This window comes from Rhinatrema bivittatum, chromosome 3, assembly GCF_901001135.1.
Source record: "Rhinatrema bivittatum chromosome 3, aRhiBiv1.1, whole genome shotgun sequence".
Taxonomy (NCBI): Eukaryota; Metazoa; Chordata; class Amphibia; order Gymnophiona; family Rhinatrematidae; genus Rhinatrema; species Rhinatrema bivittatum.
In genome coordinates, this window is record NC_042617.1 from 250,559,961 (window position 1) to 250,586,523 (window position 26,563).

The following is a 26,563-nucleotide window of genomic DNA, read 5'->3' on the forward strand; positions in this document are numbered from 1 at the left end:
GTACTTGCCAGGTTCTTATGGCCTGGATTGGCCACTGTTGGAAACAGGATGCTGGGCTTGGTGGACCCTTGGTCTGACCCAGTATGGCATTTTCTTATGTTCTTATGTTCTTATGTTCTTATAATGAATGGCTGTCATGGGTCTCCACTCTTAAATTTGTCCAAGTATTCTAGCAAGTTGAGTGTGAATCCACCAGCACATGAAGGAAAGAAGTAACAGGATTTTTGTAAAAGGAGAGAATTTTTATTTGTTTAAAGAATAAGACCAACCAAGGGGAAACATTTGGCAAAAAGACAAATACAGTGAGGACTAGTACAAATGTTGAGATTCACCACACTATTTTGAAACACTGGTATTTGCTGTCACAACATTTGTTTTTTGTCGCCTCTCCACATTTTGCATTCCACTGAAGCATGAATTTAAGATATTGTCTTACATCCACTTGCTGTGTACGCTTCTCCTCATAAGGACTCTCACTGTACACTGGCCCATTTTATGTTTAAATCATTTTTAATAACGTTTCAAACATGGAAATAAAGAATATCCTTCACTGGACAAGCTGGAAACACTGGTGGGTACTCAGTGGCCCATTTTAAATGTGGCAACTGTTCAGTATCAGGTGAATTTTCAGAGGAGTGACGCATATAAATGTAACATGCTATTGTAGTGATTTTCAAAAGCCATTTACCTGCATTAAATGCACTTAATGTAGGTACAACCTATAGACAATTCAATGACATATATTGTAACAATTTTCAAAAGCCCACTTACACAGGTAAAGTACTTTTACACATGTAAAACCTAGTTTGAAGCTTGTAAATGCTTTTGAAACTCAGGCCCTCTGCAAATATGCTTTGCAGATCCAGTGTTTGCAATACCCTCATCTAACACTGTCTCATTTGATAAGGAATTTCACTGATGGTAATACCAATCAAATTATATATCATGGGATTCTCAAACCAGTCCTTGGGACACACCTAGGCTGTCAAGATTTTTAGGATATCCACAATGCGTATGCATTAGATGGAGCTGCCTGTGCTACCTCCATTATATGCAGATTCATCTTGTGTATTCATCATGAATATCCTGACTGGCCAGGTGTTTCCCTGAGGACTGGGTTGAGAACCCTTGCTCTAAATGATTCTTTGTCCCTCCAGTTTTTTATACATTGGAAGTACTTAAGATTTCAGAACATTTGAGCCGTTTTCAAAATTCTAAATTCATGGCTCCGTGGTACAACACTGGCTGCAAATGCATCACCGCTGGGACGAACTACGTTTTGCAGTTCCTGAAATAGGGTTTGCCAGCTTTCAACTGTGAAAATTCCAAACCCAAGACCAGCTGTTGTGCCAGACAAGGGGGAACTGAGTCCCCTTTAAAGTCCCACAGCGACTGGACTGGTTGCACCCTTCTATAATCTGCCCTGTCCAAACAGCACTGAGTGAGGGGGGGGGGGGGGGGAGAAGAGAAAGTTCATTCTTTTATTTTGTGGTAGGCATGGCAAGGATAGAAACTGCTGTATATGAAATACATCTTCTGACAAAAGAGATGCATCAGCACCTAAACTGCAATTTCTGCATTATGGTTTTTACCAGAAAACACAACTACCCCACTTCCTCTCTCTAATAGATTGTTCTTCCTCCTCATCACTATCTCGTGCTTCCCTCCCATCTTTACACTGATTTTCCTTTCCCTCTGTAGCTTCTATTACCACCTTCTGCTCTGCTTGTGCTCCTCTTCCTCCAGCCTTTAGACAGTTCCCTAGCTTGTCCTATCTGTGCTACTTTGTCTTTTTGCCCTCTCCCTGAGTCTCTGTGCCAATCTCTCTTTCTCTGTCCTTCATTTCACTTACAAATCTGCTTTTTCTGATTTGTCTAGCCTAATCACTCAGAGCTTGTTTGACAAGTTCTCAGCTTCTTTAGAGAGTAGATCTGCTCCAAGGGTAATCCCATGTGATGTGCCCCTAGGGGCCTATAGAGGAAATACCTGTGGAGATCAGAGGTAAGGTCTGTCTCACCATTGAGTTAGGGAATATGAAAGTGAAATATCCAATTCTCATCACTAAAACCTCAGGAGAGGAATTCCTAATTGGGAATGAACTCTTAATGAGGCTTTTTCCCATTCTTGATTACCTAAATGAAGTAATATGGACTCAGGTCAGGCACTCTCTCCCATATGGAAGAGTGGCCCAAGGGCGAAAGGGGACATATGGCTCCTGCTCTGTAGAGCAGAAAGATTCCATAATGAGAATAAATTACCAGAGGTCAGCAGATCCCATTTTGTTAGGTGCTCCAATACCAAGGAGCCAGGAAGATGGAAAATAATGATGACAATATTATCCTCTTAAAAAAGGAGGCCGTCTTTATCATGGTCTCATTCCTGACTGACCTGAGAGCTACTTCAGCTGATTCCCACCTCCTACTGACCAGAGCAGACTCAGGAGCTCAAGAAGTAAGTCCACCTCAATATCCAAATACTTTGGATATTGAGGCATGGGCCCTTAGTCACTGCAAGAGATGGCATTTCCCACAGGGCAGAGCCCTGCGGGGACTTGCAGCGATAAGTTAACTCCGAGCAGAGATGGACACAGAGAAGTATAGTTTTTATTATACAGCAAGGTAGATAGTGACCCAAGGAACGGGTAATATTCCCAGCCAAAAGAGGAGATGTCTGATGGCAATGTTCCGTTCTGATGGCTGCGAGGTGGAAAAGGCAGTTCCACAGTCTTACCAGGTCCCATGAAGGAGATGAGTCCGGTAGTGGTCCGCATTGCGGGGTAGGCCGAGGATCTGAGAAGAGAGATGAGACAATGCAGAGACAGAACTGGAGTGGTAGTACTCTCTCTGATACTGGCGGTTGTAGAAGCAGAGATCCTTTGAGGAGTGGAGGTCCGGGATGAAATAAGGCCCCAAGGAGTGGGTACTTTAGGCGTTCTTGAAGGTGGTAGGCAACCCCGGACTGTAGACAGGAGCGAGGCAAGGCCCCTGAGGAGCGGGTACCTTAAGCGTCCTAGCTGGTAGCAGATAACCCTGGAGGGAGTAGAGGAGCGAGGCAAGGGTCCCGAGGCGTGGGTACCTAAGTTGTCCTGGAGCGAGAGTACACAGAGCAGAGGTGTCTGGTAGCGAGGAAAGATCAGCATGGAGGATTCCTTGCTAACTCGCATCTGTATTCGTGAACCGAGATTAAATACCAGAGCTTGTGACATCATGCAGTGGGGATGCCCCCGAGGTTCCCACCATGACGCACATAAAGGACGGGGCTGCAAGAGCGTGCCCTAGGTGACTCCAGGAGAAAGATGGTGAACGCAATTGCCCATTCCGGACTGGGAACGCCGAAGGGGTCGGCGTGGAGAAGTAGAGGCAGCCATCTTCCCAAACTGAGCTGAATCAGGTAGAAAAATGATGAGCAATAGAGGGTGCAGCCTTCTGCGACTGACAGGCGCAACATAACCAAAAATGCATACCTATCTCATCCCAGAAAGCTGACTGACTGTTACGTAGCGGTGGTTTAGTGTGGCCATGGGCCTCAGCCCGATCCCAGCCATCCAGGGCCGAACCAAGGGTTGACGGTGGCTCCGTGTGGCTGGATACTCTATCCTCTGCCAGGCCGGCAAGCTCCCATGGCCAAACATCCGAGGATGTTGGAAGGTGAATGGTCCTCCGACCATTCCGGGCCCTTTTGGACCTGCTGCGAGCAGCATGGAGCAGCAGGCCTGGCCTGAGGTTGAGGGCAGACAGGCCTTGACATGGAAACACTGGAGTTGATGCAACGGCATCACATGACACGAAGACACTTGGCAGAAGACGTGACATCAGGGCTGTGGATACAAGACACCAGGATTGATGCGGACGGCATCGCAGACGAAACACTTGACGAAGTTGATGCAGACGGCATCCAAGGCGAGGATACATGGCTGGAATGATGCGGACGGCATCCGAGGCAAGACACATGGCTGAATAAGGCAGACGAAGACACATGGCATCAAGGCAAGACACAAGGCAAGGACGTTGGCACTGTCTCTCAGGGCGCCCTACTCAGGCCACCCGCGGGACTGAGTCGCGGACCACCCTGTCCGTTACGCACCCTACACAGCCCCAAGGCTGGTCACGGACCACGACGGGAGCGGGACAGCACAGGAAGACACATCAGGACCAGACGGCTCAGGAGCACAAGACAACCGTCCACCGGCAGGCAGCCCACCCAGGAACTACATCTGAGGGACTCCCGGCCTACCGGTACCAGAAGGCTCAAGAGCAGAGACAAGGCATGGCATGAAGGCAAGAACATCAGGAAGGCAGGAACACCAGGACGAAGACGAAGAAACCTGGACATGGACCTCAGGCGAAGACATGGAACGTGGAACGAGACATCAAGGTGAGGAGCTCCAAGAAGAAGACCTTACAACGGCCCTGGCAGGCAGGAGCCTCCAGGGTGAAGACCAACGACGATGCAAGGCAACGAAGAACTGACGGAGCAGTCCCTTGCAATAAAAAAGTTTACCAAGGACACAGAGGACAACATAGACAGTGTATATCTTATGAATAATAGCTTTTATTTCTTGTGCGCACAAGGAAGTCAGTAAAAGACTGACTTGACTTGTGCTTGAATTGGTCATTCTTAAATAGCGTTTTCTGCAATAATTAAAACAACACTCCTTTGATTTAGGGTCACAAGGTTACGAGAAACATTTGTTTAAACATTTGCTTACTTCTAAAATTTCACAGAGCCCTGGGAAGCTTAACCAACCTTGATTTTATAACTCTTCATTGTTTTCCCTAAGACTACAAAGCGATACATGTGTCTTTTCTTGTATCTAAGTGTGAGACAGCTTCAGAGACAGTTTCAACAACAGCAGTGCCCTTAATTTACAAGCAAGCAGTGCCCCCTGGACCTCAGATGATGCATCTGTATAATACAGATGGCCCCAATATGTCTTTTTACTATCGCAGTCGCTCCTTTTTTGTCCAGGGGCACGCTGCTTGCCTTAAAAATTAGTTATACTTTCACTCATAGTGCACAATCTGCTAAACTCTTCATCCGGAGATGCTTTCTGTGGTACTGCAAGTGTTGTAGAGATAAGTATTTTAGGAATGCTTTTCTTACATAACATAACAATGCATTGAACAGATACACATAATATAAGAAGGAACGCTATAATAGTTATAAAAAGCATCAATATTCTTTTACCCCAAAGTCCTAACATGCTGCCCAAGCCAAAAACATCCCAGGAGGGGTTATCTGTATCAGTATAGTGAGAAAGGTGGGTCAACAGATTATCTATAGCTTGCATGTGATTCCTAATACTACCATCATTATTAATATAAGAACAACAAGAAGAATTGATAAATTGGCAAACACCTCCCTTATCAGCTAGTAACATATCTAAAGCCATTCGATTATCTAAAACTACTTCTTTAAGAGATTTAATTTCTTATTGCATTAGTCCCATAATTTTCATTGTCTCATTCATAGTGACTTCCACAGTGGCAGAAAGATTCTTTAATGCACTTTCAAGTTCAAAAACACCTAAACCAGGAAAAATAGTCCTCAAAATACGATGAAAGTATCACAGTCCATCTGAAAATCGAGTAGGTGACCTGCGCCTTTTCTTAGGGGCAAATCAGTTCTGTTGAAAGAAGACACTGGTATAATGTATCCAAAGGAAAACTGAGCAGTAGTATTGAAGGAAATAGCCTTTACTGCTCCCCACGGTGCAAAGAACCATAGTCCTGAAGTACTATAAACTGATAGTCTGCTGTCATTCACTTTTACCTCAGAGGTGGTGAAGTAGATTTGTGATATGTTCCTTCCAGTTACAACAGGAAGGCCCAGCACAGAGCAGCCTTGCTCTTCAATATAAGCCTTGGCAAACAGAAGCATGGGTAAAGGGGTGTACTCATCATGAATATAGTTCCCAGTACACCTGAAGTTGCATCCATAACCAGTAGGTTCCTTGAATCCTTTTTTCAGCTTCCATAGGGCACAGCTGGTGTATTGCATAGACTGACTGGCTGCTCTTGCTGTGGTCACAATGAGGTAGAGTCCTGTTAAAGCATGGAGGATGCGCCCCGAGGAGAACCGCCATCTTGTTGTAAACCTTATATAGGTGAGCAGTCATGTTTAGTTCATGGTCAAAACATTCATGCACAAAGTTCCATTGTGCGGACAGACAGACGATTTTTCACCACACAATAGTAAACCTTTTGTAGGTGATGGCCATCATATCGGTGCCGTTTGCCCAGAGAAGCAAAAGCAGGGTCCTGTCCGTTCCAGTAGCCTCGTGAGAGAGTTCTATGTCCCGGATCTTCCTGATGTTGTAGTACTGTTGGCTCTTTTGCATTAAGAAAGATGTACTCAAGTATGGTGTCCTTCCAATTTTACTGCAGAATGTGAGGTTAAAAATACCTGATAAAGTCCTCTCCACCTGGGAGCCAAGGAGTTCTTTCGCCAAAAAATCTTCAAAAAACCAAAGTCCCCTGGTTTTCACACTCTCAGTGTACACTTACTCTCAGTGTACACTGGAGGAAAAGATACTGGCACTTTCTGCCAGTGTGAAGTCAAAACTTTCTGCAACATAAACAAATAATGGTTAAGATATACCTCTTGTGAAAATATAAGAGCAGTGGAGGGTTTTAGCATTAGACCAATAGTCATTGTTTGTCCAGTGACTATCTCAAATGGGGTAAGTCCTGTCTTGGAATGGGGTGATGCCTACAAAACTATTAGAGCTAAAGGGAGAGCTTGTAGCCAGGTTAAGTGCGCTGCAGCCATGATAATGCCCAGCTTAGTTTTTAGCCTGTCATTGAAGTTTTCTATAAGGGCAGAGGCTTGAGGTCTGTAAGGTGTGTGAAACCTGAGAGAGATTCCTAATGCAACAACGATGTCATTCACAAAGTGTTTCCCCTGAACACTATTAATAGATTCTGGGATTCCATATCTTGGAATAAACTCTTTCAATAAAAGCTTAGCTACAGAGATTGCATCTGCCTTTATTACTGGAAAAGCTTCCTCTTTATCCTGAGACGCTGCAAAACATTGTTAGTACATACTTGTAAGTTTGGCATTGGGGTAATTCAATAAAGTCAACCTGGATCTGCAAGAGAGGGCCCAGGGGGCGCTTTTAGGTGTGCAGGAGTGACAATCAAGCCCTTGGAGACCTTGTACAAATTACATTGCATACACTGAGAACATATTGTATTAGCCAGAACCTTGAAAGCTGAAACTAACCCCCACCAGTGGTGAAAGAACATGCCTATTAGTGCTGTAGGAGCTGCATGAGATGCCTGATGAAGGGAGAGTAGGATATGGGGCAGTATGTGCCGGGGGGCCATTACTTCGCTATTTAGCCGAACCATATTTGATCTTGTCCCTGATTGTGGATTGTGGCCCCTCCTTTTTTCTTTTTCTTTTTCTCCCACAATTTCCAGTCATCTTTATCCTGTGCCTGCCACTGTATCAAATTTTTAATAGTAAAATCTTTGTTTTCCTTAGTAAAAGGCATCTTGCAACTCTTACTGTACTGTTGCCAGCCCGAGAGGCAATAAGATAGCTTCCAGCAAAGCTTTTAACAAAGGACCACTCCCAATCATTCCCCCATCCACTGCCAAAAACTCTCTCACCTTCCACAATGCCCCACAAGTGAGACACAATTCCCCTCCCCTGGTGAGAGGTCCAGCCTACAGCACCCCCCCCCCCCCCCCCACCAGACACACACACACAGCACATTCAATCTGTAGCGAGCCTGCACTATCATGAAAAGTAAACCGTCAACGTTAGAGAGAGGGATATCTTTTAAGCCTTTCCGGGGTTGTAATTCACATTCCATTAACATTGCACAATCATGGTCTGGAACATCTAAATCAATTATTTCTGGTAATAAGGTAACAGGGATGAGAGCAGAACAGAGATGATATTCCTTGATTGTAAAAGGAGTTCATACTTTATCATGCATTCCAGAAACAAAATATAATATCTTATTTTAATTGACACATTTGAAATTTACCTTTTAATACTTTAAGACCTAATGAATGCAGAAAATATTTTTCTACTCCAATATGGCTTATGCAAAACTGGGTGAGACAATACAAAAGAACATTAACAAAGTAAGGTATCTTAAGCTTCTGGGATAACTGTCAGTGCTATAAACTATAAATGTTGTAAGTCATGGTTAATTCTGAATCCTTATTTTTGTGTGATTGACTCTAATTACAGACACTACATTACCATGCTATAGTTAATTCTTCTAATGCTACCTTAAGTTAGGAGTTTATTAAATCTTCACCTCCTTTTCTATTTTCTATAATGACAAATATTAAGAAACATTTCTAACCAGGTCACAAAGAAAAAGTGTCTGTAAGTTTGGAATCCACATGCTGGTAGATGAAAATATATGTATATATAGAGTGTGAAGCAGTGAAAACTGTCAGGGGAACTAGAGCATCTTGTACAAGATTCATCTATAAATCAAAAATCTCTGCCTATTAGGGGAAAACAATTAAAAAATCCTTGGTACATGTGTTTGCAATTAAAAGATAGCTGCTGCATATATCACAATCCTTAATTCATAATTTGAAATTCCAAACGTACCAGAGAAATGTTTTAGGAGTTAAATTGTTACACTGAGAAGTAGCCACTGTCCATCCCATAAATCAATCGTATAACTTAAATCAACAAGAACCAAACTAGGTGCTTTCAATACAAAAATGCAATATCTCCTATGCTTATTGTAAGGTCTTTTTAAGTTTATTGTTTACAAACTCAATAGCTTATTAACTTTTAACTATATGTTAGCCAGCCAGAGAAGGCTGATGAAACCAATCTTTCTGAAAGAATTCTACTAAATTAAAGTACTTAGTGACCTTTCAAGTGCTGGAATTGCCATAATAATTGTAATGCATTACAGCAGAAATCAGACATAAATAAAAAACCAGATTGCAAACTTCATTTTCCCCTTTTTTTTTTTTCTCAGTACACATTTATTAACAAATATACAGATAAATACTTCACAATCACTTTTAATAAGTTCTCCATAAGTAAAAATAGTCTGCAATGGGCGTTTCCAAAGTAGATAAAAAGAAATAGTGCATTTGACCAAAAAGAAATCTTTCAAACCAATCTACCATAGCAGAGACTTTGAAGTTTGGTTAATAGGCAGTAACACTTGCATAACACTTTTCCTAATAGATATAAAAATAGCCTGCATCATAAGGCATTGTTTCCCTGTATGCAGGAGTTGTAGCTAATGCAGAGATTAAACAAACCATCTAATAGAAAAAAACCCATCTAGGTTATTACAGTGCTCGGTAAAAATGATTTGTAAGGGACCCTTGGTTCTGGTATTTCTTTGCTGGGTAAATCTATCTTTTTTTTTTTTTCTTTTTCAAGTAGCAATCCTTTGTCAGATTACAGACAGTCTTAGCAAGGACAGGCCTTCGGAGCCATTGTGGAATAATACCAATTTTTTGTTTTTAACCTTGGAGAATAAATTTAATCAGCAGAAACTCTGAGCTACAAAAAAAACTTTTACTTCTGTGAAACAGCAAAACATTGCAAGAAAAAAAACCTAGGGAGTAAATGTACTGATGTGAGTACTAAACCTTTGACCAACCCCCACTAGTGATTGAATGCCAAGGAATCTTCCTCTCATTTAATTAACATAGCACAACTCTATCTTTATTCACATACGCACACCGTCAACTAACTTCCAATAATGTTCTATTTAAACAAACGAAACTTAATGTTTTCTTTCCCTTTGTCTTCATTCACCCAGGCTGGCTCAACTTTTTTTTTTTTTTATTCTTTCTTTCCTCTGTCTGGCTCGACCCCCTTCTCTCTCCTGTAATTATCTCTGCCGTTAACCTTAACTGCCATCAAGTTCTAAACTTCAACACCAGTAAGTGCATTCTTCAGTAATCAAATCAGTATTTTAACTTAACACTATAAATTAATTTGTTGTATAGTAGCTATGCTAGAGTCCAGTCAAACATATTATAATAATTCCAGGAAACAATCAACCATTAACTCTCCTGGGAATTCCTTTGTCATACAATTCCATAGTACAGGGCAGAAAACAGGAACAATAAACAAACAAAGACAAATGGGAAAGAACTTTCTTATTGCAGAGGAAATTTTAGTATTTCTCATCTATTTAATTGGTAAAACACTTTCCTAATATAAACTCAGAAAGCTCAGAAAGTAAAAAGAAATCACTCTCTCATCTCAGAAATCTGCAAACATCTGCTCTGTTCAAAGAGAAAGGCACGCAATCCTCTTGTATCACAAATACTCCATGTATGCAAGTGTTCCCAAGAAATCAAGGTTCTTTTTGCTATCCCCTTTTTCCACACTTGGTTTTTTTTTTCATAAGCAGGGGTGCACTTCACATACATAGCTGTTTCCAAGGCTAAAGAAACAGTGTAGCAAAAGAGAAGACCAATTCGGAGAACCGTAGTTGAACAGTGCAACTCGTATACCAGTAGTTTTTAGAAGATGGGGCTGTGCATTTCACATGCAGCTACAGCAGGACCTCGGTGCTCCTCTAGCGGGAACAGCACTGTACGCATTCTGTGGAGAAAAAAAAAAGCAGGCATCAGAAGGGCGAAACAAATTGAGGCTAGAAGAAATAATGTTTCCATAATTTTAAGACTAGGAGGAAAAGTGTGCAAATGTATGACAAGGTGGCCGAGTGGTGAAGGCGATGGACTGCTAATCCATTGTGCTCTGCATGCATGGGTTCGAATCCCATCCTTGTCGGTAGGTCTTTGTTTTCATCTATATCACTTCTCACTCTTAACATCTCCTCACTCTGCTAGTTCTAACTTGCTGCACCTTGGCCGAAAGTCACAGAACAAGGCAGCAGAAAATGCCCATGTAGTTTGACTGCAGGCTTTACCCTGTACAGAGGGTCAAGTGTGCTTGGGGCTGTGGGCAAACCATATTTCTCAAACATCTTGCTTTATTGAAATAAGCATAGATACACAAGGCACCCTATATGTCCCAACAGAGTGGTATTCAGGCAAGCTGGACAAAATGGTCAAGAACAGTAACGCACATTAGTAAACAGAATGCTTGCGCCTCTGAAGCCGAGGCCTCGCATGGCAGCTACTGCTGCAATCTTCCCATCCTAAAAGCTCCTTAATTTCCTATCTTTCACTTTTCGACCATGAAAACTCCATTTTCTCCATCTGCATTTGCAGAGTCCAAATGGCAGCTGGATGTTTATGAAGAATTCTCATTTCAGGTTAAGAGGATATCTGAGAATTTCCTTCATTTATGGCACCGGGTTCATAATTCAAAATCAAGAATGGTATCTCCACCATGCAGAGATTAAGCCAGAAATATCAGGAGCAGAGCATAGTGTAAGAACAATCAGGAGCAGAGCAAAGACCAGCAATACTGGGGAGAAGAGAACAGGGCAGCAGCAATCGGGAGCAAGGCATAACAGGCCATGGCAGCATTGAGGAGCAGGTGGGGAAAGAGTTGAGGAGAGAGAAAAAAAGGCATGGGGAAAGTTGAGGTTTGTGTTGGGTTGGAGAAGCAAGCAGAGTAGGGGAGTCTCAACTGCTCACATGAGAGATGTCCCAGTCTTGGCCATCATTTACTATGTTAATAACAAGTTCTCCAGAGTCTGAAAGCAAGGATGAGTTCTGCTTAAACTTATTCAATGCCTCTCTGTCTGAAAGCAGAAATGGAGTTTTTGCCTGGGTAGAAGGATGATATTTACTTTAGGCTCTGAAAAAGTTCAAACTTAGGTCAAGATTTTTAGAATGGGAAAAGTTCTTTGTCACAAGCCACAAGTTCAAATGTTGGTGAACGGCTCATTGTCAGGAAAACTTGAACTGGGACGGGTTACAAGACAATGATGTCCCATTTGGTCAATATTGTTCGTCTGTCCTTTCGAGCCAATAGCAATTAAGCTACGGCAAATGGAAGGTTTTGTAGGACTCCCTGTGAGAAAAAAGATGCTTCAATTAAGCATGCTTGAGGACAATATATTGTTTTTTTCTGGGAAATGCTGAAGAAAATATTGCACCCATAATAAGAGAGATTGATGGGCTTGAGACCCCTAAGTCTTTAAAGATCAGCTATAAAAAGTCCCAAGAACTCTGTCTAGGTTCTTTTGAAGGAGGAATGAAGATCTCCTTTTCCATTTTCCATTGCAGATAGAGATTTAAAGTATCTGATCAAAAAAAAGATTTGCTGGGGAATTTCTTTTATTTTTTTAAGTATTGGGGAGAAGTGTTTGTGCTTTTTATAGTCAGCAAGGCAGCCAATAAGCAGAAGATAGTGTGTTTGTAAATTTGAAAAAAAAAAAAAAAAGGGACCCAGAAGCTAGAAATAAGCTGGGAGCAGTGTATACCTAAGGAAAAAGGTTGAAAGGTTCAGTTACTCACCTTGGAATGGTGATAAGGTAGTGTGGTTTGATTTGATTAGCTATCAACATTTGTTATTCATGACAGCAGTGAGTCACTCAGGCTCACTAAGTGAAGTGTTAAGGTTGTGTGAATGATTTGATTAGGTGCCCTCAATCGTTAATCAAAACAGCAGTGAGTCACCCAGGCCCACTAACTGTAGTGTAAATCTCCAAAGGGATTGCTTTGCAATAATTTACCTTCGAAGCACAATACATATTGGAAGGGAAGAACTCAGTAACCCACAATCCAGTGGGAGCACCGAGAGGAGAGGATCACCTTGCTGGTGTCTGAAAGAATCTGCAAGTTTTGCTTTGGACATTTTATTTGTTTTAATTATTGGGGAGAAGCAAACTATGGGTGCTAGAGCTCTGCCCTATATATGGAAGATGACTTATGCTGACTGCTTAATCGGAGGTTAAAGAGCTGGGAGATGTGGAGATCGTGCAGATCTAGTGGAGAAAAAGCCGGGCCCCTAATGTGAGCAGTTTGTTAAGCTGTACGCTCCAGAATCTGGTATGCACATCTTTGTTTATTCTGAACAGTTGTTTCACTAAACGTTTTCACACACAATAGCTTTCTGTCGAACTCTTCTGTACAGTGCATAGACTTGAGAGATCGGTATCCGAGTCTCTCCACTTTTTATGTAAGCACATTCTCTGGAAGTTTTCGAGATACAATGATAGATATTTTCTGACCAGGTGAAAAGCTTTCATTTCTTTTTTTTCCTTTAAGTTTGTAGGTTGTTTTTTTTTCATATTATCCATTCCTTGACTGTGTTTCACGGACTGAATTTGAAAATCCGCATTGTGCTGGTTCTGTGTCAGCGTTTTAGAAAAAGCATTCTCAGGGGATGGATTTAGCATTTAGGGCTCACACTGCACATCTCTTTCAGAGTGGACCTCGTGGCGCAATGGCAGCGCATCTGACTCCAGATCAGAAGGGTGCGTGTTCAAATCACGTCGGGGTCAAGCTTGGGCTCCCATATATCCCCCCTCCCCCAGACCTTTAATATATCTTTTCTTTTCAAGCTCACTTTCAGGAAACTCACTTATTGTTCCTATTATATGTTCAAATAAAGAGAAAGAAACAGTGTAGCAAAAAGAGAAGACCAATTCGGAGAACCGTAGTTGAAGAGTGCAACTCGTATACCAGTAGTTTTTAGAAGATGGGGCTGTGCATTTCACATGCAGCTACAGCAGGACCTCGGTGCTCCTCTAGCGGGAACAGCACTGTACGCATTCTGTGGAGAAAAAAAAAAAGCAGGCATCAGAAGGGCGAAACAAATTGAGGCTAGAAGAAATAATGTTTCCATAATTTTAAGACTAGGAGGAAAAGTGTGCAAATGTATGACAAGGTGGCCGAGTGGTGAAGGCGATGGACTGCTAATCCATTGTGCTCTGCATGCATGGGTTCGAATCCCATCCTTGTCGGTAGGTCTTTGTTTTCATCTATATCACTTCTCACTCTTAACATCTCCTCACTCTGCTAGTTCTAACTTGCTGCACCTTGGCCGAAAGTCACAGAACAAGGCAGCAGAAAATGCCCATGTAGTTTGACTGCAGGCTTTACCCTGTACAGAGGGTCAAGTGTGCTTGGGGCTGTGGGCAAACCATATTTCTCAAACATCTTGCTTTATTGAAATAAGCATAGATACACAAGGCACCCTATATGTCCCAACAGAGTGGTATTCAGGCAAGCTGGACAAAATGGTCAAGAACAGTAACGCACATTAGTAAACAGAATGCTTGCGCCTCTGAAGCCGAGGCCTCGCATGGCAGCTACTGCTGCAATCTTCCCATCCTAAAAGCTCCTTAATTTCCTATCTTTCACTTTTCGACCATGAAAACTCCATTTTCTCCATCTGCATTTGCAGAGTCCAAATGGCAGCTGGATGTTTATGAAGAATTCTCATTTCAGGTTAAGAGGATATCTGAGAATTTCCTTCATTTATGGCACCGGGTTCATAATTCAAAATCAAGAATGGTATCTCCACCATGCAGAGATTAAGCCAGAAATATCAGGAGCAGAGCATAGTGTAAGAACAATCAGGAGCAGAGCAAAGACCAGCAATACTGGGGAGAAGAGAACAGGGCAGCAGCAATCGGGAGCAAGGCATAACAGGCCATGGCAGCATTGAGGAGCAGGTGGGGAAAGAGTTGAGGAGAGAGAAAAAAAGGCATGGGGAAAGTTGAGGTTTGTGTTGGGTTGGAGAAGCAAGCAGAGTAGGGGAGTCTCAACTGCTCACATGAGAGATGTCCCAGTCTTGGCCATCATTTACTATGTTAATAACAAGTTCTCCAGAGTCTGAAAGCAAGGATGAGTTCTGCTTAAACTTATTCAATGCCTCTCTGTCTGAAAGCAGAAATGGAGTTTTTGCCTGGGTAGAAGGATGATATTTACTTTAGGCTCTGAAAAAGTTCAAACTTAGGTCAAGATTTTTAGAATGGGAAAAGTTCTTTGTCACAAGCCACAAGTTCAAATGTTGGTGAACGGCTCATTGTCAGGAAAACTTGAACTGGGACGGGTTACAAGACAATGATGTCCCATTTGGTCAATATTGTTCGTCTGTCCTTTCGAGCCAATAGCAATTAAGCTATTTGTAGGACTCCCTGTGAGAAAAAAGATGCTTCAATTAAGCATGCTTGAGGACAATATATTGTTTTTTTCTGGGAAATGCTGAAGAAAATATTGCACCCATAATAAGAGAGATTGATGGGCTTGAGACCCCTAAGTCTTTAAAGATCAGCTATAAAAAGTCCCAAGAACTCTGTCTAGGTTCTTTTGAAGGAGGAATGAAGATCTCCTTTTCCATTTTCCATTGCAGATAGAGATTTAAAGTATCTGATCAAAAAAAAGATTTGCTGGGGAATTTCTTTTATTTTTTTAAGTATTGGGGAGAAGTGTTTGTGCTTTTTATAGTCAGCAAGGCAGCCAATAAGCAGAAGATAGTGTGTTTGTAAATTTGAAAAAAAAAAAAAAAAAGGGACCCAGAAGCTAGAAATAAGCTGGGAGCAGTGTATACCTAAGGAAAAAGGTTGAAAGGTTCAGTTACTCACCTTGGAATGGAGATAAGGTAGTGTGGTTTGATTTGATTAGCTATCAACATTTGTTATTCATGACAGCAGTGAGTCACTCAGGCTCACTAAGTGAAGTGTTAAGGTTGTGTGAATGATTTGATTAGGTGCCCTCAATCGTTAATCAAAACAGCAGTGAGTCACCCAGGCCCACTAACTGTAGTGTAAATCTCCAAAGGGATTGCTTTGCAATAATTTACCTTCGAAGCACAATACATATTGGAAGGGAAGAACTCAGTAACCCACAATCCAGTGGGAGCACTGAGAGGAGAGGATCACCTTGCTGGTGTCTGAAAGAATCTGCAAGTTTTGCTTTGGACATTTTATTTGTTTTAATTATTGGGGAGAAGCAAACTGTGGGTGCTAGAGCTCTGCCCTATATATGGAAGATGACTTATGCTGACTGCTTAATCGGAGGTTAAAGAGCTGGGAGATGTGGAGATCGTGCAGATCTAGTGGAGAAAAAGCCGGGCCCCTAATGTGAGCAGTTTGTTAAGCTGTACGCTCCAGAATCTGGTATGCACATCTTTGTTTATTCTGAACAGTTGTTTCACTAAACGTTTTCACACACAATAGCTTTCTGTCGAACTCTTCTGTACAGTGCATAGACTTGAGAGATCGGTATCCGAGTCTCTCCACTTTTTATGTAAGCACATTCTCTGGAAGTTTTCGAGATACAATGATAGATATTTTCTGACCAGGTGAAAAAGCTTTCATTTCTTTTTTTTCCTTTAAGTTTGTAGGTTGTTTTTTTTTCATATTATCCATTCCTTGACTGTGTTTCACGGACTGAATTTGAAAATCCGCATTGTGCTGGTTCTGTGTCAGCGTTTTAGAAAAAGCATTCTCAGGGGATGGATTTAGCATTTAGGGCTCACACTGCACATCTCTTTCAGAGTGGACCTCGTGGCGCAATGGCAGCGCATCTGACTCCAGATCAGAAGGGTGCGTGTTCAAATCACGTCGGGGTCAAGCTTGGGCTCCCATATATCCCCCCTCCCCCAGACCTTTAATATATCTTTTCTTTTCAAGCTCACTTTCAGGAAACTCACTTATTGTTCCTATTATATGTTCAAATAAAGAGAAAGAAACAGTGTAGCAAAAAGAGAAGACCAATTCGGAGAACCGTAGTTGAAGAGTGCAACTCGTATACCAGTAGTTTTTAGAAGATGGGGCTGTGCATTTCACATGCAGCTACAGCAGGACCTCGGTGCTCCTCTAGCGGGAACAGCACTGTACGCATTCTGTGGAGAAAAAAAAAAAGCAGGCATCAGAAGGGCGAAACAAATTGAGGCTAGAAGAAATAATGTTTCCATAATTTTAAGACTAGGAGGAAAAGTGTGCAAATGTATGACAAGGTGGCCGAGTGGTGAAGGCGATGGACTGCTAATCCATTGTGCTCTGCATGCATGGGTTCGAATCCCATCCTTGTCGGTAGGTCTTTGTTTTCATCTATATCACTTCTCACTCTTAACATCTCCTCACTCTGCTAGTTCTAACTTGCTGCACCTTGGCCGAAAGTCACAGAACAAGGCAGCAGAAAATGCCCATGTAGTTTGACTGCAGGCTTTACCCTGTACAGAGGGTCAAGTGTGCTTGGGGCTGTGGGCAAACCATATTTCTCAAACATCTTGCTTTATTGAAATAAGCATAGATACACAAGGCACCCTATATGTCCCAACAGAGTGGTATTCAGGCAAGCTGGACAAAATGGTCAAGAACAGTAACGCACATTAGTAAACAGAATGCTTGCGCCTCTGAAGCCGAGGCCTCGCATGGCAGCTACTGCTGCAATCTTCCCATCCTAAAAGCTCCTTAATTTCCTATCTTTCACTTTTCGACCATGAAAACTCCATTTTCTCCATCTGCATTTGCAGAGTCCAAATGGCAGCTGGATGTTTATGAAGAATTCTCATTTCAGGTTAAGAGGATATCTGAGAATTTCCTTCATTTATGGCACCGGGTTCATAATTCAAAATCAAGAATGGTATCTCCACCATGCAGAGATTAAGCCAGAAATATCAGGAGCAGAGCATAGTGTAAGAACAATCAGGAGCAGAGCAAAGACCAGCAATACTGGGGAGAAGAGAACAGGGCAGCAGCAATCGGGAGCAAGGCATAACAGGCCATGGCAGCATTGAGGAGCAGGTGGGGAAAGAGTTGAGGAGAGAGAAAAAAAGGCATGGGGAAAGTTGAGGTTTGTGTTGGGTTGGAGAAGCAAGCAGAGTAGGGGAGTCTCAACTGCTCACATGAGAGATGTCCCAGTCTTGGCCATCATTTACTATGTTAATAACAAGTTCTCCAGAGTCTGAAAGCAAGGATGAGTTCTGCTTAAACTTATTCAATGCCTCTCTGTCTGAAAGCAGAAATGGAGTTTTTGCCTGGGTAGAAGGATGATATTTACTTTAGGCTCTGAAAAAGTTCAAACTTAGGTCAAGATTTTTAGAATGGGAAAAGTTCTTTGTCACAAGCCACAAGTTCAAATGTTGGTGAACGGCTCATTGTCAGGAAAACTTGAACTGGGACGGGTTACAAGACAATGATGTCCCATTTGGTCAATATTGTTCGTCTGTCCTTTCGAGCCAATAGCAATTAAGCTACGGCAAATGGAAGGTTTTGTAGGACTCCCTGTGAGAAAAAAGATGCTTCAATTAAGCATGCTTGAGGACAATATATTGTTTTTTTCTGGGAAATGCTGAAGAAAATATTGCACCCATAATAAGAGAGATTGATGGGCTTGAGACCCCTAAGTCTTTAAAGATCAGCTATAAAAAGTCCCAAGAACTCTGTCTAGGTTCTTTTGAAGGAGGAATGAAGATCTCCTTTTCCATTTTCCATTGCAGATAGAGATTTAAAGTATCTGATCAAAAAAAAGATTTGCTGGGGAATTTCTTTTATTTTTTTAAGTATTGGGGAGAAGTGTTTGTGCTTTTTATAGTCAGCAAGGCAGCCAATAAGCAGAAGATAGTGTGTTTGTAAATTTGAAAAAAAAAAAAAAAAAGGGACCCAGAAGCTAGAAATAAGCTGGGAGCAGTGTATACCTAAGGAAAAAGGTTGAAAGGTTCAGTTACTCACCTTGGAATGGAGATAAGGTAGTGTGGTTTGATTTGATTAGCTATCAACATTTGTTATTCATGACAGCAGTGAGTCACTCAGGCTCACTAAGTGAAGTGTTAAGGTTGTGTGAATGATTTGATTAGGTGCCCTCAATCGTTAATCAAAACAGCAGTGAGTCACCCAGGCCCACTAACTGTAGTGTAAATCTCCAAAGGGATTGCTTTGCAATAATTTACCTTCGAAGCACAATACATATTGGAAGGGAAGAACTCAGTAACCCACAATCCAGTGGGAGCACCGAGAGGAGAGGATCACCTTGCTGGTGTCTGAAAGAATCTGCAAGTTTTGCTTTGGACATTTTATTTGTTTTAATTATTGGGGAGAAGCAAACTATGGGTGCTAGAGCTCTGCCCTATATAAGGAAGATGACTTATGCTGACTGCTTAATCGGAGGTTAAAGAGCTGGGAGATGTGGAGATCGTGCAGATCTAGTGGAGAAAAAGCCGGGCCCCTAATGTGAGCAGTTTGTTAAGCTGTACGCTCCAGAATCTGGTATGCACATCTTTGTTTATTCTGAACAGTTGTTTCACTAAACGTTTTCACACACAATAGCTTTCTGTCGAACTCTTCTGTACAGTGCATAGACTTGAGAGATCGGTATCCGAGTCTCTCCACTTTTTATGTAAGCACATTCTCTGGAAGTTTTCGAGATACAATGATAGATATTGTCTGACCAGGTAAAAAAGCTTTCATTTCTTTTTTTTCCTTTAAGTGTGTAGGTTGTTTTTTTTTCATATTATCCATTCCTTGACTGTGTTTCACGGACTGAATTTGAAAATCCGCATTGTGCTGGTTCTGTGTCAGCGTTTTAGAAAAAGCATTCTCAGGGGATGGATTTAGCATTTAGGGCTCACACTGCACATCTCTATCAGAGTGGACCTCGTGGCGCAATGGCAGCGCATCTGACTCCAGATCAGAAGGGTGCGTGTTCAAATCACGTCGGGGTCAAGCTTGGGCTCCCATATATCCCCCTCCCCCAGACCTTTAATATATCTTTTCTTTTCAAGCTCACTTTCAGGAAACTCACTTATTGTTCCTATTATATGTTCAAATAAAGAGAAAGAAACAGTGTAGCAAAAAGAGAAGACCAATTCGGAGAACCGTAGTTGAACAGTGCAACTCGTATACCAGTAGTTTTTAGAAGATGGGGCTGTGCATTTCACATGCAGCTACAGCAGGACCTCGGTGCTCCTCTAGCGGGAACAGCACTGTACGCATTCTGTGGAGAAAAAAAAAAAGCAGGCATCAGAAGGGCGAAACAAATTGAGGCTAGAAGAAATAATGTTTCCATAATTTTAAGACTAGGAGGAAAAGTGTGCAAATGTATGACAAGGTGGCCGAGTGGTGAAGGCGATGGACTGCTAATCCATTGTGCTCTGCATGCATGGGTTCGAATCCCATCCTTGTCGGTAGGTCTTTGTTTTCATCTATATCACTTCTCACTCTTAACATCTCCTCACTCTGCTAGTTCTAACTTGCTGCACCTTGGCCGAAAGTCACAGAACAAGGCAGCAGAAAATGCCCATGTAGTTTGACTGCAGGCTTTACCCTGTACAGAGGGTCAAGTGTGCTTGGGGCTGTGGGCAAACCATATTTCTCAAACATCTTGCTTTATTGAAATAAGCATAGATACACAAGGCACCCTATATGTCCCAACAGAGTGGTATTCAGGCAAGCTGGACAAAATGGTCAAGAACAGTAACGCACATTAGTAAACAGAATGCTTGCGCCTCTGAAGCCGAGGCCTCGCATGGCAGCTACTGCTGCAATCTTCCCATCCTAAAAGCTCCTTAATTTCCTATCTTTCACTTTTCGACCATGAAAACTCCATTTTCTCCATCTGCATTTGCAGAGTCCAAATGGCAGCTGGATGTTTATGAAGAATTCTCATTTCAGGTTAAGAGGATATCTGAGAATTTCCTTCATTTATGGCACCGGGTTCATAATTCAAAATCAAGAATGGTATCTCCACCATGCAGAGATTAAGCCAGAAATATCAGGAGCAGAGCATAGTGTAAGAACAATCAGGAGCAGAGCAAAGACCAGCAATACTGGGGAGAAGAGAACAGGGCAGCAGCAATCGGGAGCAAGGCATAACAGGCCATGGCAGCATTGAGGAGCAGGTGGGGAAAGAGTTGAGGAGAGAGAAAAAAAGGCATGGGGAAAGTTGAGGTTTGTGTTGGGTTGGAGAAGCAAGCAGAGTAGGGGAGTCTCAACTGCTCACATGAGAGATGTCCCAGTCTTGGCCATCATTTACTATGTTAATAACAAGTTCTCCAGAGTCTGAAAGCAAGGATGAGTTCTGCTTAAACTTATTCAATGCCTCTCTGTCTGAAAGCAGAAATGGAGTTTTTGCCTGGGTAGAAGGATGATATTTACTTTAGGCTCTGAAAAAGTTCAAACTTAGGTCAAGATTTTTAGAATGGGAAAAGTTCTTTGTCACAAGCCACAAGTTCAAATGTTGGTGAACGGCTCATTGTCAGGAAAACTTGAACTGGGACGGGTTACAAGACAATGATGTCCCATTTGGTCAATATTGTTCGTCTGTCCTTTCGAGCCAATAGCAATTAAGCTATTTGTAGGACTCCCTGTGAGAAAAAAGATGCTTCAATTAAGCATGCTTGAGGACAATATATTGTTTTTTTCTGGGAAATGCTGAAGAAAATATTGCACCCATAATAAGAGAGATTGATGGGCTTGAGACCCCTAAGTCTTTAAAGATCAGCTATAAAAAGTCCCAAGAACTCTGTCTAGGTTCTTTTGAAGGAGGAATGAAGATCTCCTTTTCCATTTTCCATTGCAGATAGAGATTTAAAGTATCTGATCAAAAAAAAGATTTGCTGGGGAATTTCTTTTATTTTTTTAAGTATTGGGGAGAAGTGTTTGTGCTTTTTATAGTCAGCAAGGCAGCCAATAAGCAGAAGATAGTGTGTTTGTAAATTTGAAAAAAAAAAAAAAAAGGGACCCAGAAGCTAGAAATAAGCTGGGAGCAGTGTATACCTAAGGAAAAAGGTTGAAAGGTTCAGTTACTCACCTTGGAATGGAGATAAGGTAGTGTGGTTTGATTTGATTAGCTATCAACATTTGTTATTCATGACAGCAGTGAGTCACTCAGGCTCACTAAGTGAAGTGTTAAGGTTGTGTGAATGATTTGATTAGGTGCCCTCAATCGTTAATCAAAACAGCAGTGAGTCACCCAGGCCCACTAACTGTAGTGTAAATCTCCAAAGGGATTGCTTTGCAATAATTTACCTTCGAAGCACAATACATATTGGAAGGGAAGAACTCAGTAACCCACAATCCAGTGGGAGCACCGAGAGGAGAGGATCACCTTGCTGGTGTCTGAAAGAATCTGCAAGTTTTGCTTTGGACATTTTATTTGTTTTAATTATTGGGGAGAAGCAAACTATGGGTGCTAGAGCTCTGCCCTATATATGGAAGATGACTTATGCTGACTGCTTAATCGGAGGTTAAAGAGCTGGGAGATGTGGAGATCGTGCAGATCTAGTGGAGAAAAAGCCGGGCCCCTAATGTGAGCAGTTTGTTAAGCTGTACGCTCCAGAATCTGGTATGCACATCTTTGTTTATTCTGAACAGTTGTTTCACTAAACGTTTTCACACACAATAGCTTTCTGTCGAACTCTTCTGTACAGTGCATAGACTTGAGAGATCGGTATCCGAGTCTCTCCACTTTTTATGTAAGCACATTCTCTGGAAGTTTTCGAGATACAATGATAGATATAGTTTGACCAGGTAAAAAAGCTTTCATTTCTTTTTTTTCCTTTAAGTTTGTAGGTTGTTTTTTTTTCATATTATCCATTCCTTGACTGTGTTTCACGGACTGAATTTGAAAATCCGCATTGTGCTGGTTCTGTGTCAGCGTTTTAGAAAAAGCATTCTCAGGGGATGGATTTAGCATTTAGGGCTCACACTGCACATCTCTTTCAGAGTGGACCTCGTGGCGCAATGGCAGCGCATCTGACTCCAGATCAGAAGGGTGCGTGTTCAAATCACGTCGGGGTCAAGCTTGGGCTCCCATATATCCCCCCTCCCCCAGACCTTTAATATATCTTTTCTTTTCAAGCTCACTTTCAGGAAACTCACTTATTGTTCCTATTATATGTTCAAATAAAGAGAAAGAAACAGTGTAGCAAAAAGAGAAGACCAATTCGGAGAACCGTAGTTGAACAGTGCAACTCGTATACCAGTAGTTTTTAGAAGATGGGGCTGTGCATTTCACATGCAGCTACAGCAGGACCTCGGTGCTCCTCTAGCGGGAACAGCACTGTACGCATTCTGTGGAGAAAAAAAAAAAGCAGGCATCAGAAGGGCGAAACAAATTGAGGCTAGAAGAAATAATGTTTCCATAATTTTAAGACTAGGAGGAAAAGTGTGCAAATGTATGACAAGGTGGCCGAGTGGTGAAGGCGATGGACTGCTAATCCATTGTGCTCTGCATGCATGGGTTCGAATCCCATCCTTGTCGGTAGGTCTTTGTTTTCATCTATATCACTTCTCACTCTTAACATCTCCTCACTCTGCTAGTTCTAACTTGCTGCACCTTGGCCGAAAGTCACAGAACAAGGCAGCAGAAAATGCCCATGTAGTTTGACTGCAGGCTTTACCCTGTACAGAGGGTCAAGTGTGCTTGGGGCTGTGGGCAAACCATATTTCTCAAACATCTTGCTTTATTGAAATAAGCATAGATACACAAGGCACCCTATATGTCCCAACAGAGTGGTATTCAGGCAAGCTGGACAAAATGGTCAAGAACAGTAACGCACATTAGTAAACAGAATGCTTGCGCCTCTGAAGCCGAGGCCTCGCATGGCAGCTACTGCTGCAATCTTCCCATCCTAAAAGCTCCTTAATTTCCTATCTTTCACTTTTCGACCATGAAAACTCCATTTTCTCCATCTGCATTTGCAGAGTCCAAATGGCAGCTGGATGTTTATGAAGAATTCTCATTTCAGGTTAAGAGGATATCTGAGAATTTCCTTCATTTATGGCACCGGGTTCATAATTCAAAATCAAGAATGGTATCTCCACCATGCAGAGATTAAGCCAGAAATATCAGGAGCAGAGCATAGTGTAAGAACAATCAGGAGCAGAGCAAAGACCAGCAATACTGGGGAGAAGAGAACAGGGCAGCAGCAATCGGGAGCAAGGCATAACAGGCCATGGCAGCATTGAGGAGCAGGTGGGGAAAGAGTTGAGGAGAGAGAAAAAAAGGCATGGGGAAAGTTGAGGTTTGTGTTGGGTTGGAGAAGCAAGCAGAGTAGGGGAGTCTCAACTGCTCACATGAGAGATGTCCCAGTCTTGGCCATCATTTACTATGTTAATAACAAGTTCTCCAGAGTCTGAAAGCAAGGATGAGTTCTGCTTAAACTTATTCAATGCCTCTCTGTCTGAAAGCAGAAATGGAGTTTTTGCCTGGGTAGAAGGATGATATTTACTTTAGGCTCTGAAAAAGTTCAAACTTAGGTCAAGATTTTTAGAATGGGAAAAGTTCTTTGTCACAAGCCACAAGTTCAAATGTTGGTGAACGGCTCATTGTCAGGAAAACTTGAACTGGGACGGGTTACAAGACAATGATGTCCCATTTGGTCAATATTGTTCGTCTGTCCTTTCGAGCCAATAGCAATTAAGCTACGGCAATAGTTTGTAGGACTCCCTGTGAGAAAAAAGATGCTTCAATTAAGCATGCTTGAGGACAATATATTGTTTTTTTCTGGGAAATGCTGAAGAAAATATTGCACCCATAATAAGAGAGATTGATGGGCTTGAGACCCCTAAGTCTTTAAAGATCAGCTATAAAAAGTCCCAAGAACTCTGTCTAGGTTCTTTTGAAGGAGGAATGAAGATCTCCTTTTCCATTTTCCATTGCAGATAGAGATTTAAAGTATCTGATCAAAAAAAAGATTTGCTGGGGAATTTCTTTTATTTTTTTAAGTATTGGGGAGAAGTGTTTGTGCTTTTTATAGTCAGCAAGGCAGCCAATAAGCAGAAGATAGTGTGTTTGTAAATTTGAAAAAAAAAAAAAAAAAGGGACCCAGAAGCTAGAAATAAGCTGGGAGCAGTGTATACCTAAGGAAAAAGGTTGAAAGGTTCAGTTACTCACCTTGGAATGGAGATAAGGTAGTGTGGTTTGATTTGATTAGCTATCAACATTTGTTATTCATGACAGCAGTGAGTCACTCAGGCTCACTAAGTGAAGTGTTAAGGTTGTGTGAATGATTTGATTAGGTGCCCTCAATCGTTAATCAAAACAGCAGTGAGTCACCCAGGCCCACTAACTGTAGTGTAAATCTCCAAAGGGATTGCTTTGCAATAATTTACCTTCGAAGCACAATACATATTGGAAGGGAAGAACTCAGTAACCCACAATCCAGTGGGAGCACCGAGAGGAGAGGATCACCTTGCTGGTGTCTGAAAGAATCTGCAAGTTTTGCTTTGGACATTTTATTTGTTTTAATTATTGGGGAGAAGCAAACTATGGGTGCTAGAGCTCTGCCCTATATATGGAAGATGACTTATGCTGACTGCTTAATCGGAGGTTAAAGAGCTGGGAGATGTGGAGATCGTGCAGATCTAGTGGAGAAAAAGCCGGGCCCCTAATGTGAGCAGTTTGTTAAGCTGTACGCTCCAGAATCTGGTATGCACATCTTTGTTTATTCTGAACAGTTGTTTCACTAAACGTTTTCACACACAATAGCTTTCTGTCGAACTCTTCTGTACAGTGCATAGACTTGAGAGATCGGTATCCGAGTCTCTCCACTTTTTATGTAAGCACATTCTCTGGAAGTTTTCGAGATACAATGATAGATATTGTCTGACCAGGTAAAAAAGCTTTCATTTCTTTTTTTTCCTTTAAGTGTGTAGGTTGTTTTTTTTTCATATTATCCATTCCTTGACTGTGTTTCACGGACTGAATTTGAAAATCCGCATTGTGCTGGTTCTGTGTCAGCGTTTTAGAAAAAGCATTCTCAGGGGATGGATTTAGCATTTAGGGCTCACAATGCACATCTCTTTCAGAGTGGACCTCGTGGTGCAATGGCAGCGCAGCTGACTCCAGATCAGAAGGGTGCGTGTTCAAATCACGTCGGGGTCAAGCTTGGGCTCCCATATATCCCCCCTCCCCCAGACCTTTGATATATCTTTTCTTTTCAAGCTCACTTTCAGGAAACTCACTTATTGTTCCTATTATATGTTCAAATAAAGAGAAAGAAACAGTGTAGCAAAAAGAGAAGACCAATTCGGAGAACCGTAGTTGAACAGTGCAACTCGTATACCAGTAGTTTTTAGAAGATGGGGCTGTGCATTTCACATGCAGCTACAGCAGGACCTCGGTGCTCCTCTAGCGGGAACAGCACTGTACGCATTCTGTGGAGAAAAAAAAAAAGCAGGCATCAGAAGGGCGAAACAAATTGAGGCTAGAAGAAATAATGTTTCCATAATTTTAAGACTAGGAGGAAAAGTGTGCAAATGTATGACAAGGTGGCCGAGTGGTGAAGGCGATGGACTGCTAATCCATTGTGCTCTGCATGCATGGGTTCGAATCCCATCCTTGTCGGTAGGTCTTTGTTTTCATCTATATCACTTCTCACTCTTAACATCTCCTCACTCTGCTAGTTCTAACTTGCTGCACCTTGGCCGAAAGTCACAGAACAAGGCAGCAGAAAATGCCCATGTAGTTTGACTGCAGGCTTTACCCTGTACAGAGGGTCAAGTGTGCTTGGGGCTGTGGGCAAACCATATTTCTCAAACATCTTGCTTTATTGAAATAAGCATAGATACACAAGGCACCCTATATGTCCCAACAGAGTGGTATTCAGGCAAGCTGGACAAAATGGTCAAGAACAGTAACGCACATTAGTAAACAGAATGCTTGCGCCTCTGAAGCCGAGGCCTCGCATGGCAGCTACTGCTGCAATCTTCCCATCCTAAAAGCTCCTTAAT

At 42.0% G+C, this 26,563-nt stretch overlaps 10 non-coding genes across 10 annotated transcripts; all 10 read left to right on the forward strand.

Annotated features, from left to right (window-relative positions):
- Positions 1-10,670: 10,670 nt before the first annotated feature.
- On the forward strand, positions 10,671-10,752 carry TRNAS-GCU. Its single transcript has one exon. It is a non-coding gene; the product is annotated as a tRNA-Ser (tRNA).
- Positions 10,753-13,309: 2,557 nt separating this feature from the next.
- Positions 13,310-13,381, forward strand: TRNAW-CCA. Its single transcript has one exon. It is a non-coding gene; the product is annotated as a tRNA-Trp (tRNA).
- A 380-nt stretch (positions 13,382-13,761) lies between these two features.
- On the forward strand, positions 13,762-13,843 carry TRNAS-GCU. The gene has a single exon. It is a non-coding gene; the product is annotated as a tRNA-Ser (tRNA).
- A 2,544-nt stretch (positions 13,844-16,387) lies between these two features.
- TRNAW-CCA lies at positions 16,388-16,459 on the forward strand. The gene has a single exon. It is a non-coding gene; the product is annotated as a tRNA-Trp (tRNA).
- A 380-nt stretch (positions 16,460-16,839) lies between these two features.
- On the forward strand, positions 16,840-16,921 carry TRNAS-GCU. The gene has a single exon. It is a non-coding gene; the product is annotated as a tRNA-Ser (tRNA).
- Positions 16,922-19,480: 2,559 nt separating this feature from the next.
- Positions 19,481-19,552, forward strand: TRNAW-CCA. The gene has a single exon. It is a non-coding gene; the product is annotated as a tRNA-Trp (tRNA).
- A 379-nt stretch (positions 19,553-19,931) lies between these two features.
- Positions 19,932-20,013, forward strand: TRNAS-GCU. The gene has a single exon. It is a non-coding gene; the product is annotated as a tRNA-Ser (tRNA).
- A 2,543-nt stretch (positions 20,014-22,556) lies between these two features.
- On the forward strand, positions 22,557-22,628 carry TRNAW-CCA. The gene has a single exon. It is a non-coding gene; the product is annotated as a tRNA-Trp (tRNA).
- A 380-nt stretch (positions 22,629-23,008) lies between these two features.
- On the forward strand, positions 23,009-23,090 carry TRNAS-GCU. The gene has a single exon. It is a non-coding gene; the product is annotated as a tRNA-Ser (tRNA).
- A 3,005-nt stretch (positions 23,091-26,095) lies between these two features.
- Positions 26,096-26,177, forward strand: TRNAS-GCU. The gene has a single exon. It is a non-coding gene; the product is annotated as a tRNA-Ser (tRNA).
- The last annotated feature ends 386 nt before the right edge of the window (positions 26,178-26,563 follow it).